Source organism: Ptychodera flava, chromosome 16 (assembly GCF_041260155.1).
Source record: "Ptychodera flava strain L36383 chromosome 16, AS_Pfla_20210202, whole genome shotgun sequence".
NCBI lineage: Eukaryota > Metazoa > Hemichordata > Enteropneusta > Ptychoderidae > Ptychodera > Ptychodera flava.
This window is the reverse complement of record NC_091943.1, coordinates 39,342,372-39,356,231: the sequence shown is the minus strand read 5'-3', so window position 1 is coordinate 39,356,231 and position 13,860 is coordinate 39,342,372.

The window sequence follows — 13,860 nt, the reverse complement described above, 5'->3', positions numbered from 1 at the left end:
GAAAGGTTGGTAAGTAGTCTGTTGCCATCTTTTTGCAGTCGGACTTTGTGTAATATATTAAATCTCATGTAGTCTGCTAGCCAACTCAAAGATCTAAATATCCAGCATTTTAAACCTGTTCTTTGCCTTCATGCAGGTGAAGGACATAAATCAATGGATTGTGTGATTGATGATATAAAGCAAGCATTGGATTAGAAAAGAATTGACATGTTGATCTGCTACACATTGTGATCTGTCATAATTGACCACATTGTAAAACAAAAAGAATAACGTAAATTTTAAAATTAACAGAAACAGAATTATCAAAAGACCCACTTCCCTTGTTTTATATAACTTTTATTTAAGTCTATCTTAGGTATTCATCAAACAAACAACATGTAGGAGAAGACACTCAAAAAACTCATGAACAATTTTCAATTTTATCTTTCATTTTGTTTTACTATATCACATTGTTTACCTGTTTTGGTGTGACATTAAATATGTTTGCTAGCACCGTGTAAAGTATTGACTATTTAAGCAAGAAACAAGATTATTCATCAATTTATTGTATATATTTGGAACTTTCATAGATGTTTATATTGAAAATATTTGTTTACCTGTTTTGAAATGTCATTGTTTGCAAAATATTAGCAGCAGAAAGTACATTATTTTGTTTTAGTAAAATGTACCTGTTATGGTTTTGTGCTCAGTTTTAAATAATAAATTAACTTTTGAATACAGAGCTGTATATGATTATCTGTATGATTCATTGGTTTAATTGACCTCTAAGTTCTGCTACTTGAGTAATACAGTAGACTGGGCTTGTAGATCACCTGCTATAATCAGCTTGAATAATTAATTATATATTACTCTTTTCAGTTTACCAAAAACCGCATTTTAGAAAGATGTTGTTCCAGAAAAGTTGCTGAAATTAATAGTTTTAACCCAGCCCATTTAAACTACACTATAACAAGTATTATTATTCACGAAAGTCTAAAATTAATTCCCTAGACTTTAAATCTCATGGAATTTGAGAATCCCTTGAATTTCATTGGGTACCCTAGTTAAGCAATTTCATGAAAAATGTTGCATCATGGGTATGTATGTTTAAACTTCTGATTTTGTGATCTCTTACATTCATCTGTTTTTTAAAACTTGTCAAAGGTCACAACGTGACAAATACAATCAATTTTCAAAGTACATTTGCTGGAAATTGCTGGAAAATTGCAATCATTATCAAAGTTTGTATCAAAGCCTGTGCCATCCTTTTAAACTTTGGAGAAAGGCAAAGCATTGGATATCACAGTATATTCTTTCCAATGAAAACATTGATAATGGTTTAATATGAGTGCAATCAGCCAGTTTGAGGAGTGCTCAACCGATTGCCATAATTTCTGTTGAATTTCAAGTGTTTCAGATTGAAGAACACTCCCAGGAAAAAACTTAAAGAGTTTCCATTGGTGTTTAAATGTGAGTTTGTTGCTCTTTTAAAGAACTTTTACCGTAGAACATGTCTTTTAGCTAGCATCCCTATTTAGATTATTTACCAACATGTAAGTTCATCAAGTCACTAATTTAAGACACTGCTTACTTCAAATTTTCCCTGTATTTACTATGGTTAGAATGTCATGACATGACATGCCATTTGAATGAAAATGTGGAAATGTTAAAAAAGATGCAGATAATTCAGACTGTTGTACAACATTTCAATAACACGTTTATCAACAAACTTCAAAAATACACCAATGGGAGGCATCCAAGCTTTGCTCTTTCCACCTCCATGGTCACATGACCTTAATTTCTGGTTGAATCAAGGTACTAACTTGGTAGTTAGAGGGTTGCAGTTGGTTGAACAAGAGAGCTGAGCAACTTTGATTTCTTGCCAGAATCAGATAGGGTTTTCATCAATAATTGTGCAAAGATATGGAATAAATCAAAACACCATTGGAACTAATTTGGGACAATTGGATGGTGAAGTAATGTTGATTTAATCTGCAAATGTTACCTCACCTGCTTTTCTTTTGTTAGTTACACACTGTTTTTATGAATAACTTGTAATATTGCAACATTAAGCAATAGAGCACCTAACACTTTTGAATAATTTGAAAAAATTAAGAACCCAATTACCCAGAATAAGTTCCAATCATGTTTCAACTTAGGTAAGACACTTGGCTAAAATGTGAAAACACAAAAGCAATGACTTTTATGGAAGTATGCATCACAAAACTGAAAGATTTAAATTTCACTCAATCTTTCCTCAAGAAACCTGAAACCATTATCTTTCAAAGTCAACAATAAAAAGAAGGCGTCACTGTGCAAAGATTACTATTCATCTATATTTGAAATTCAAAGTTGTTGTACATAAAATGGTGATCAGGGTTGGACAAGAGTGAAAAAAATCTGCAGTAAGATAGACCTCTTATAAATGTCTCAATAATATCCTTATTCATTTTTTTTCCTTTCAGCATGTTATAGGGTACTGTTAATATCCAAATAGAAGCTGCATTCCACAGTGAATAGCTATACCCTGAATTTGAACCAGTGTATCACACGAACTTTTGAAATATAAGGAATCCCAAGCACTTCTGTAGCATATAAGCTTACATATGAAGAAACTGCGTTTTGATTTCTTTGAATTAATTTGCACTTCTTTGCATTAAGTAGTGAACAAAATTTAAATTTTTCATATTGGGATATTCACTTGTCTATGTTGACAAGGTAATAATTGGAAAACAATTTGTGTCTAAGATATTTCGAGTCTCTGTGAAAACTTTGTAAACACTCAAAGTGTCCACCAAATAACCCTATCTATTTTAATAATAATTCAAACTTTTCTGTATTAGGAGGGGTACCCCCCTAACTACCCAGAGTAACTGGATTTAAGGTGGTATGCACATCGAAAGTGAAAGGCTTACTCCCAAACTTTGCTCAACTTTCCTCAAGGAATACTTCAATCATTCTCTTTCAAAATCAAGAATAAAAATCGGAGGTCACCGTGCAAATTTTGGCACTAGAGAAATAAATTACCCAAAATTTACCGAGATTCAAAATGGCCAATGGAGAAAAATCCAGTTTTCGATTTAGGAAAAACAAGACGGTTAAAAGTTCTGTTACACCAAGAGCTTTAAAATGAATCCCCACAAAGTGGTTGATTAGAAAACAATTCTAAAAGTTTGAGAGTCTGAATATCTGTCCTTTAGGCGCATTCTATCTTGTGTCATTTGCGCATTCCACAACGTATGTGCATTTGCAATCCTTAGTCGGTTTGTACCACATGCTTTATAGCCTACAAACTTAATCACTAACAGTGGTATTGGTTTTCTTACAGATGGAGACCTCGATGAATTCTTATTTGTCTCCATTAGTAATTTAGCTGCAATAAAGGATGTTTCTAATTTCTGTTCAACTTTAACTTCCTGAAGCACATTCTGTTTGCTTGTAAACTTTGTGCTGCTTCCTATTCCGTTTTGTCACGTCGCATAAAGAAAAGCATCTTTATAAAAAAAGACAATAGCATATACTGGCATCTCAGCGTGTACATGCGCGCAAAAATAGATTCCTGAAAGGGGAACTGAAAAAAAGATACCAGAATTCTCACAGGTGAAAACAATAATTGAAGATGAAGCAGGGAGAAAAAAATAATGCACCAGAGTCAAATACAAGTCGTCCCCCGAATATCAGATGGTCCAACACTAAAAATTAGCGAAACATCCTTACAAACCATGGTGAACAGTTCAGTAGCCTTGATGAAGTATCATCGTCATTGCCAACGCGTTATATTAGAGAAGTAATATATTGTCAGATGTATTGTCCTAATCTGTATGTGTTTAGCATGAAGAACTTTGTAAGTGCTACTCATTCGTTCCAAATTTAGCCATATGCCATGCCAAATTGCTGACATCACCATTGGCACCAGTTCTGTTTCACTGACCGAATCGGCACGCAATATTGGCATCGAATTTGACAGTCACCTCTCTTATCGGAAACATATATCCACTACATCACGATCCATTCACTTCCATCTTCGAAAAATTGGACATATCCGACATTATCTCACCAATGATGCGTGTCAGAAACTTGTTCAAGCTGTACTTTTATCCCAACTGGATTACGGCAATGCACTTTTATATGGCTTAGCAAACGATCACATCAAACCGCTTCAACATGCACAGAATACCGCTGCAAGACTCATCACCCGTACCAAGAAACGAGAACATATTGCACCTATTCTAAGAAAGCTTCATTGGTTGCCAGTGCAGTCCCAGAATACGATTCAAAGTTCTTTATACAACCTACAAAGCGCTCAACGGTCTGACACCAACTTACATTACAGCGACCTCATCCAGGAAAAGCAAACTACAAGGACTCTGCGTTCATCTGCTAAATGTCTATTGAAGGAACCAAGCTACAAACTTGAATCATATCTTGGACGAGCATTCTCATGCGCCGCGCCTCGATTATGGAATAAACTTCCTCTTGAACTAAGACAGAAGCCCTAAGTCACTAGCTTTAGAAGTAATTTTAAAACTTACTTATTACTGAAGCGTTTGCTTCAAAACTGTTCAGTGCCTCTGAACTATGGATACATAGCTGGCGCTTTATAAATTATTTGATTGATTGATTGACAATCACTCAATTGTTCTTTTTATTGAAGACAAGACGACAAGCGAGGTCATTAAAAATTATATCGTATATTAACAGAAAAGACACCTGGTTAAACTCACAATGCAAAAGTATGATCCATTTTGTTTCATATTTGTCTATAGTTTTCCTGTATTTTGCAATTTTACATTCAACAGAACGAACTTCTGCTATCTTATCTATGAATAAACGATAGTTCGGAGAATGGGAATTAAATCTAGCTGTATAAATGAAGTATTTTTCCAATAAAAGTAAATGATTCCAAAAAATAACATCTTTTGAATTGAATTGCCCAAATCTGAGCCAAGGACTACTGTTTGGCAATCCAAATGAAGTGTTTGTTTTGAATTGTTTGACCAAAATATCTCGAATTCCTTCCAAAATTTGTTCACTTTTGTACACTCCCAGAGTAAGTGCTCTAGCGTTTCAGTATTCTCACAACGATCACACAGATCATCAGGGCGTAATTTTATGGTATGGGGGAATTTTGAAATAATTCTATGCAAAATTTTATACTGAAAATTACACAATTTCTCTTCCATTGTAAGTTTCTATTGTAAGCTTTTATTGTATTACTCCTGCTCCAAATTATTTTCCAGTCAGGAGAAACCTTATACAACCTTTCATTGTAAAGCTGACTTATGGGGAGGTACAAATTTGTTTTTGACTCGCTTCTCATAAACCCTTTCAACAGATCCAGCGCCAAGCGGGCAAGTTTGATCCTGCACAGATACACGTCTGGTGACTTCTGGGAGGTACAAATTTGTTTCTGACTCGATCGCTTCTCATAAATTCTTTAAACAGATCCAGCGCCAAGCGGGCGAGTTTGATCCTGCACAGATACACGTCTGGTTCTATAGTAATGTTTACATGATTCTGGTATAGCATGGGTGAGACTATGGTATTTAATAACTGACTCTTGTCAATGCCATATTTTGTCGCAAAAGTGTCCCAGAGGTGAGATATTTTCCATCCTGAGAAAGTAGATCTAACCCTTGTCATACTAATTCTTAAAAATACAGAATGTCCATCGATTAAAATATTCTTATCATTCCAAATAATTTCATTTTCATAACAGCTAATATCATCAGTTACAGTTCTCAAATCTCGATAATATTTTAATATATCGCTGTAATATTCAGGCATAGTGAAAGGAAAACGTTAATATCATAATTACACTGTAGTAATAAATCTAACCCTCCAATTTTCCTACAAAGTAGTATTTCGGAATCTTTGTCCATTAACGATTACAGTTTTTCAAACGTGAAAGAATCGACAATTTAAACGCTTTATCAAGTAGCTCACAGTCAACCATTGCCACGCTACCTTCATCATACTTTCAAAGCAAAGTATTGCGTTTTATCTTTTGGTGTTTTCTGTTCCAAATAAATTAAACCAAAAATTTATTGGCTTGTAATAAAACGTTCCTTGGGACGAAAACTGCACTCATTATGTAAAAAAGCTTTGAGGCTCCGTGATATTTTGCCAACAGAGCTTTCCCTCTCTGAGTGAGTTTACGAGAAATCCAAACATTCAAATTTCTCTTCATTTCCCGAAGCTTATGATGAAAGTTTAATTCTTCCATATCATTTTTGTTGTGGCCTAAACACATCCCGATAAGTCTGATAGGAAATTAAAGCTTGTTAGCTTGACATCATAGCCCTGGAAAGAATCTGACTTACATTTTCCAAGTAACATCATTTCTGTCTTATCACGATTCATACTCAAACCTGAACAATTTTTTAATTTATCCACTAGTTGCATGGCGTTATCAAGTGAGTTTCTATTATTTAACAAAAGAGTGGTGTCATCGCCAACTGTGAGATAAGTTTACGTTCTTCACTCCCGTCAGGGAGGATTAAACCAGAAATATTATTACCCTTACGTATTGCATGAGCTAACAACTCAATAGCAATTACGAAAAGGGCCATTGACAAGGGACATCCCTGTCTTACTCCCAGTGAAACATTAAACCAACCAGTTGAATAACCATTGTTTAATACACAGCTGTTTATATTATTATAGACAATTTTACCCATGTTTTCAAATCAGGGCCAAAATTGTACAGGTCGAGAGCTTTGTCAAGCAACGGCCATTCCAAAGAATCAAAAGCCTTCTCATAATCTAAGGAAAGAAGTATACCCTTCCTATTTTTGGCATTAAAAATAATGAATGATATCGGAAATAAGACGTACGTACTTGATGAAAGCTGTTTGATTTTCGTGAATTATAGAAAGTAAAACCTTTTCTAAGCGCTTGGCTATACATTTGGCTGCTGCCTTGTAGTCGGAATTTAATAATGAGACTGGCCTCCAGTTTTTAATATAATTTGGGTCTTTTCCGGGTTTCGGTAAGAGAGTAATGGCAGCTTGTTTCTGCTTAGACGTCATTTCTTCTGTACGAAAGGCTTCGTTTAGGACCTCAACCAAAGTATCACCGATTTTCTCCCAAAAAGAAATATAAAATTCCAATGGGAGTCCATCACTCCCAGGTGTTTCATTCTTAGGCGCCGACTTCAACACCTCAAGAACTTCATATTTGGGGGGAGGGGAATCACTCTTGAAAATCCCTTGAAAATATTTACTTTAATGGAATAACTGAAATACATCCAGGTGTGACATTTCAAAACTTGGGAAATGTAGAGTGGTGGATTCCGGAACAGACTTTAGCATACCGTTCAGAAACTACAGTACAGTCCAGCAAACGGACTATATGCATGAACGTAGCCTTGGTTTCAAATGTGTACCACGTCGACGTTCATATATATACGTGTAAATCCATGCGTGTTGTAATTACATTTATGTATGTATACTCAACCCATCTTATTCACTGTGGGCCAAAATGAGTAAAAATGTTTTAAAGGTAGGGGACTAGCCATGGATAGCGCAGTATCCGCCGATTGCATTTTTTTACATGAAGAAGTGCAAGAAGACATCCTGGTAATATTGTCATTTTCTTGAAACTTCTTTTAAAAAAACTTGGAATAAGAAGTCATTTTGAAAACTATATTCAAAAAGTGGTGTCACCGTGCTACATTTCAAGATAAAATGCCAAGATTATTACTTTCAGTACAAACGACCCTGCAAAAATGCTGACTCACCAGTTTTTGTTAAAGTGCTTTTGATAAACATATGGTAGTGTAATTTCATCAACCTTTCAGCAATACTAATTTTCTTCATAAAATCTAACGGGGATGTGTAAAAGATATTTTCAAACTCCACACTGCAGGAAATAAAGAAACTAATTGGATTATGAAGTAATGTCGATTTAATCTACAAATGTTATCTCATCTGCTTTTCTTTTTACATGACACACTTGTTTTTTAATGATAATATGCAATATTACAACATTCATCTAACACTTTTGAGAAATTTGAAAAATATGAAAATCCAATTATCCCAAAATAGTTCCAATCGTGTTATGGCTGAAATTTATCGTAGAGCAGTTAAAACAGTTTGAAAAGTATGAGGTAGGGGTATTTTGGGATCACTTAACTCAAATAGTTTGTTTTTGTTGATATAACTGACCAGAGCACAACATATATATAAATTAGGAAAATGACGATATTTCTTATTTTGATTCGATCCCGTCCTTAAATGTGTAAACTAATAATTTTACATTTGGCGCCTCATAGTCATGCTGACGTTAGGCACATTCCTATCTGGTTTTAGTCCTTGTAGCAATTCTAAGTCCAGTGCTGTAATATTTTTGATACAGCTTCAGCAGCAAAGAAAATTCCAGTTGACTTCTTAAGAGACACGTAGAGAGAATACTGTTATATGAGGTCACACACACAGTATGCAGACACATCTGTCGCCAACAAAGTTCGCTCGTCATTGATTTTAGAAGAACGAAAGTTACGACGATCGGATCTACCAGTCAGATAAGATCTGAACCAAAGAACAGCATCGTGACTCAGGCCCAATGAAGATTATTTAATAGGATCCCATAAACCACGGAATCGAACTCTTTCTGAAGGTCATTAAGCACTATCCCCGATCGTTTTCCCTGGTCAATTTGGTGTTAAATGTAATGGGTGATGTAAATCAAGCATGTATCAGTTGAGTACCCTTGTCTAAATCCTGATTGAAATTCATAGAGTAGGTAGTTGATCACCTTCGACTGTCAAATGTTGTATCACTGGAAAATCTCCCATCACTTGATATTAGAAGTGCGGATACAACGGAACCCACCACTTGTGTAAACTCAGTGGACATATGTTTGTGCAAAAGAAGTTTTATACTTCAACAGGCTGTCTGATAGATATCTCGAGGGAATAAACATATATCTATAGATGCTTCACAGTGTAATATTACATGGTTAATTCCGATGAAATCATATTAAACTTTGTTTTACAATGACGTTATTCAAAAACTTGGACATGCAGAGTGTTTTTCGAGCGAAACTTTAAATCCGATCACATAATTTCCGGAAGAGTTGTACAGCAATGCCAGAAACTCGTTTCTTGTTTTGAATATTAAATGAATGCAGACAAACCAAAAAGTGGACCTATCTACAATATAACAAATACGGGCCTGTGCAAATTTTGAATGCGCTCTTAAGACGCGTAGGCGTCGAGAAAATGAAGCAAGGGCCGATGGTCTGACTGCTTCATTAAGGTAGTATTCGCCTCAAAAGTGAAAGACGTAAACTTTGCTCAAACTTTTCTGAATGAAACTTTCAACCATCCTCTTACCAAATCAACAATAAGAAAGTCAGGAGTCACAATGCAAAGTTTGGATCTAGCGAAACAAAATGACCCAACATTTTGTGATATTTCAAATTCAAAATGGCCGCCATTCCTGTGTTACCTCTATGGGGGAAAAGTAAATTTTGGATTTTCGAAAAACTACGACGGTGAAAGTTTTTCTTATTCCAAGAGCTTAAAAATGAGCCATAAGTGGTATGTCAGAAAAGAATTGTAGAAATTTGAGAGTCCGTTTATCTGTCCCCAAGGCGCGTTCTACCTTAAAATGTAAAGATCATACTATGCATTCTGGAAAAAAGTTTGTTCCGTGAGCAGCTGTAACACACCTCTTTCATCCCGTGTCAACTGTGTCTCAGGTAAACAGGAAATTTCAAACGTGTGGAAAGATCATTTCTGACCCTTCTTTTATCTGTCACAAATAATACAAACGAGAACTTTGTATCGTCTTGGCTAAAATGCCGATACTGTAAAAAGTGAAATGACAAGAATTTCAGTAGCTGAAATCATTGCACCAATTTTAAAGTTGCCCGTTAGTAGGACCGTTGATGGCCATTCATCCGAACATGAGCGTTTACATGCTATGTTGGCTTTAGCTTTTCTGCTATGCTGATGCATGGATATGAAAACTATCCTTGTTCGCTCGTTAAAGACAAAACTGGTGATTTGACTCGAGGAGACAACTATAGACCAATAGTTATTAGTGCTGTGACTTCTAAATTTTTGAATCTGTAATTTAAGAACGTTGTAAGAAGTATCTATGCTCTAGCGATTTTCAATTTGGCTTTAAACACGGTCATTCAACCGACTTTTGCATTTATGTTATGGAATTTGTAATTAATTGTTCTGTTCTGATCAATTATGTTATGTTTATTTATTAAAGTGTCATGTGTGGTCTTAAGGTAGCTAATACCTTTTAGCCACTTTCAGATTTTTATCTTTTCTCAATTGAAAACGTCCCAAACCCCAATAAAGTACACATTTTCTGAAAGCCCTGATATAGAGCTATCCGACCAAGCACAGTACACGGTCATTATTTGCATAAGAGTCACGTGACAAGCGTTTTGCTGACCTTCCAAAAACCGGTTTTGCCCGCCTTATGCAAACACGCTGCAAGATTTCCGGTTGGAATTTCTTCATTGACAAGTCTTGACAATATCCTTCAAACCGTGTCTGCGATTTTTTCTCGGAGGCTCCGTTCAAATTATAGGGCGTGATAATTAAAATTCCTTGAATAGCACCTTCATCAAACACCTTTAAGAGCGCATTAAAAAAAAACAAAGGCATATAAAGAAAATCCCAGACACGGTTTTGAAGGATATTGTCAAGGCTTGTCAATGAAGAAATTCCAACCGGAAATCTTGCAGCGTGTTCGCATAAGGCGGGAAAACCGGTTTTTGGAAGGTTCAGCAAAACGCTTGTCACGTGACTCTTATGCAAATTAATGACCGTGTACTGTGCTTGGTCGGATAGCTCTATATCAGGGCTTTCAGAAAATGTATACTTTATTGGGGTTTGGGACGTGTTCAATTGAGAAAAAAATAAAAATCTGAAAGTGTCTAAAAGGTATGTAGCTACCTTAAACAGCTTGGTTGCCTCACTCAGCCCAAAATGCTTACAAGACACTAAGACGGTAAATAAAGTACGTATGAATAGCTCGAAACAAAATGAAATTTAAGTATAAGAAGCTTCTCGTCCTATTAACACGATTGGAACTGTTTGGGGATTATGGATGGTGAAGTAATGTCGATTTAATCTACAAATGTAATCTCATCTGCTTTTCTTTTTACATTACACACTTGTTTTGACGAGTAATTTGTATTATTGCAACATTAAACTATCTGGCACCTAAAACTTTTGAGAAATTTAAATATTATGAGAATCCAATTATCCAAAATTAGTTTCAATCGTGTTTATTGAAAATGAATAATAAATATAGGATGCCAAATTGGATGGCATCTCACTCATTAAATATTTCAGTTTCTGTCGTACATCAAACGAATCAAATACAGAGCACAAATTCTGGCTTTACAGAACAACTGTTTCCTAATAACATTGTAAAGTGCACAGTCAAAAATAAAATGGAGCTCATCTTCTACTACATTTGGACAAAAATCACATAGTCTTTCCTCTTTAGGCACATTCGTGTAACGCCCAGTTTCAATTTTCAGAGGTAAGATACCAACTGTTACTTGTGTTATTAAAAAGTGATCTTTTTGATCTAGAAATGGGAAATCGTAAGCATTTTTCATTCCATATTCCGTCTTAAACATCAAATATGTACGTACTTTGGGCTTTTTACTCACTTTGGACCTCATTTACTAATATACAGCGTTTTTAATGCATATTTAATGAATCAAAACTACAAGCCCCTAAATACCAATTTTTTCCTACAAACCAATTTCTGAAATAATTCGAACATATCTCTAGCCTAGTTTTTAGATTTTAAACTGATATCCCAAGTACAAAGTTGCTTAATCATTCTGTCATCAGGCATAACTACAAATCAATCTGATTAAAATGAGATGTAGAGTACGGCGACGTCTATACTTACGCGGTATTCTCTTGCTGTCGCCTCTCACAGCAAGAGAATACCGCGTAAGTATAGACGTCGCCGTATTCTACATCTGATTTTAATCAGATTGAACTACTATTCCAGAGTCTTAACATGTTTAACTTATCTCCATTTATGGCAAGTACAGGGGCAAAATTTGTGGACGCCAAGGAAATATCTAATCGCCCTGTTTTGAATTGACTCACATTTTGAAGAACAATAATCTAAACTTTGAGTACATGTTGTATAAGAGTGAAACACAGTTGTAAAAGTGTTATATCTAAAATCCTTAAACATGTGTATCTTAGAAATATATCTGATCCCAAAGCTCTACATGCAGCACTTGCTAGAGTTTCAGTTGTCACTTAAAAATTTAAGAACTTATCAAAAACTAAACCCAAGTATTTATACTAAGAAACTACATCAAGATTTGAACCACCAAGTTTGTTTTCATTTGTCCCTTATTTGGAAAATAAACAATTTGTGTTTTGGACTTTTTCATCATCATGCGCCACCTTTTTTATTATATTTATTCCAATAGTCCCGTTCATGCCTCTTTTCTTGATGCAAACAAAGCCTTTGACAGAGTCAACATTGGACTCTTTTCAAAACATTGATAAATAGCAAAACGCCATGGTATTTTATTCTCATTATCATATTTTGGTATCGCAAACAACAATTCTGAGTTAGATGGAAAATGCGTACTCCAATTTTTCCTCTGTAAACAACTTGAATGGCATCAGGCAGGGTAACATCCTATCACCACAGTTGTTTAATTTGTACATTACCGATTTTCACAGATCTGAAATGTTATAAAGATTGCAATATTGCATGTATTTCATTCAAAGTAAATTTGACTTTCGATTGACATGGTTCCGCCTGTCTATTTAACTTGTAAGAAATTAAATGTTGTGCGGAAACATACTTACCTAGGATATGTAGTCATGGATAATGTATCTTTGTGGAGGGACCGTGGTTTTTGCTATTGTTGTTTTATTCGAAAAATTTTAATCTGCAATAATGATGTTAAAGTGTCTCAGTTTACCTACCGCACCAATATGTACTGTTAACAGTTATGGAGGCAATATAGTCAGAAGTGCATAAACAATCTCAGAGTTACCTACAACAACGCTTTCCGTATTCTCACGAGTCTGCCACGTGACTGCAGTGCCGGTGGAATGTGTGTGACAAATAGAGTGCGATCATTTCAAGCTCTCAGACGAAACCTGTTGTATGAATTTTCAGTTAGGTTGCACGGTAGTGATAATTTGTTGACTACGCTTTTGAGCTCTGATGCATTTGTCCGATCAAAGTTCCAAATATGTTACAAAAAGTCGATGTATTTTGGGGTCTTTAATTTGTCCCGGTTTATGGTACTGTCCGTCTTTGTGAAGTTTTTAAAGTGTATTTTACTGTGCTTTTATTATTTGTATTCTTTTTTATACATCTGCGGTTATCCTGAAATAAAGTAACAAAAATTAAAGAATTGAAATATTTCCGCATCACCATGTTCCGAGTTGTCTTTCCTGTCTTCTTGCAAGGAATAATATAGAAAGCAGTTTAGAAAAGCACATTTTTTTCCGGAAAATTGATAAAAATATATAGATACGTGTCTTTAGCAGACGTTGACCATTGAAACCGATAGCTTCATTTCGAACATTTTAATCATACATCATCAACAAATTTGGGCGTGAAATGCCAAACATTTCCTCTTCGGTATTTTTGTTCTCATTAGCCGAGCTGAGGCGACAAGAGATACCACGCATAAACGCCTTCGCCCATCGTTCAAATGCCACAAATTATGTCAACCAGTCTACAGTGTTTTTATGCTTATCAAGTATGACTCTATATTTACCAAATCTAAATCTACATTTCGTCTTATCGACGGCCGTTAAGAATCCAAGTATTTCTACGAGATGTGGCCAAGATTCCAAACTGCACTATATACAATTTATTTGTAATAATAATTCACAGCATAAAA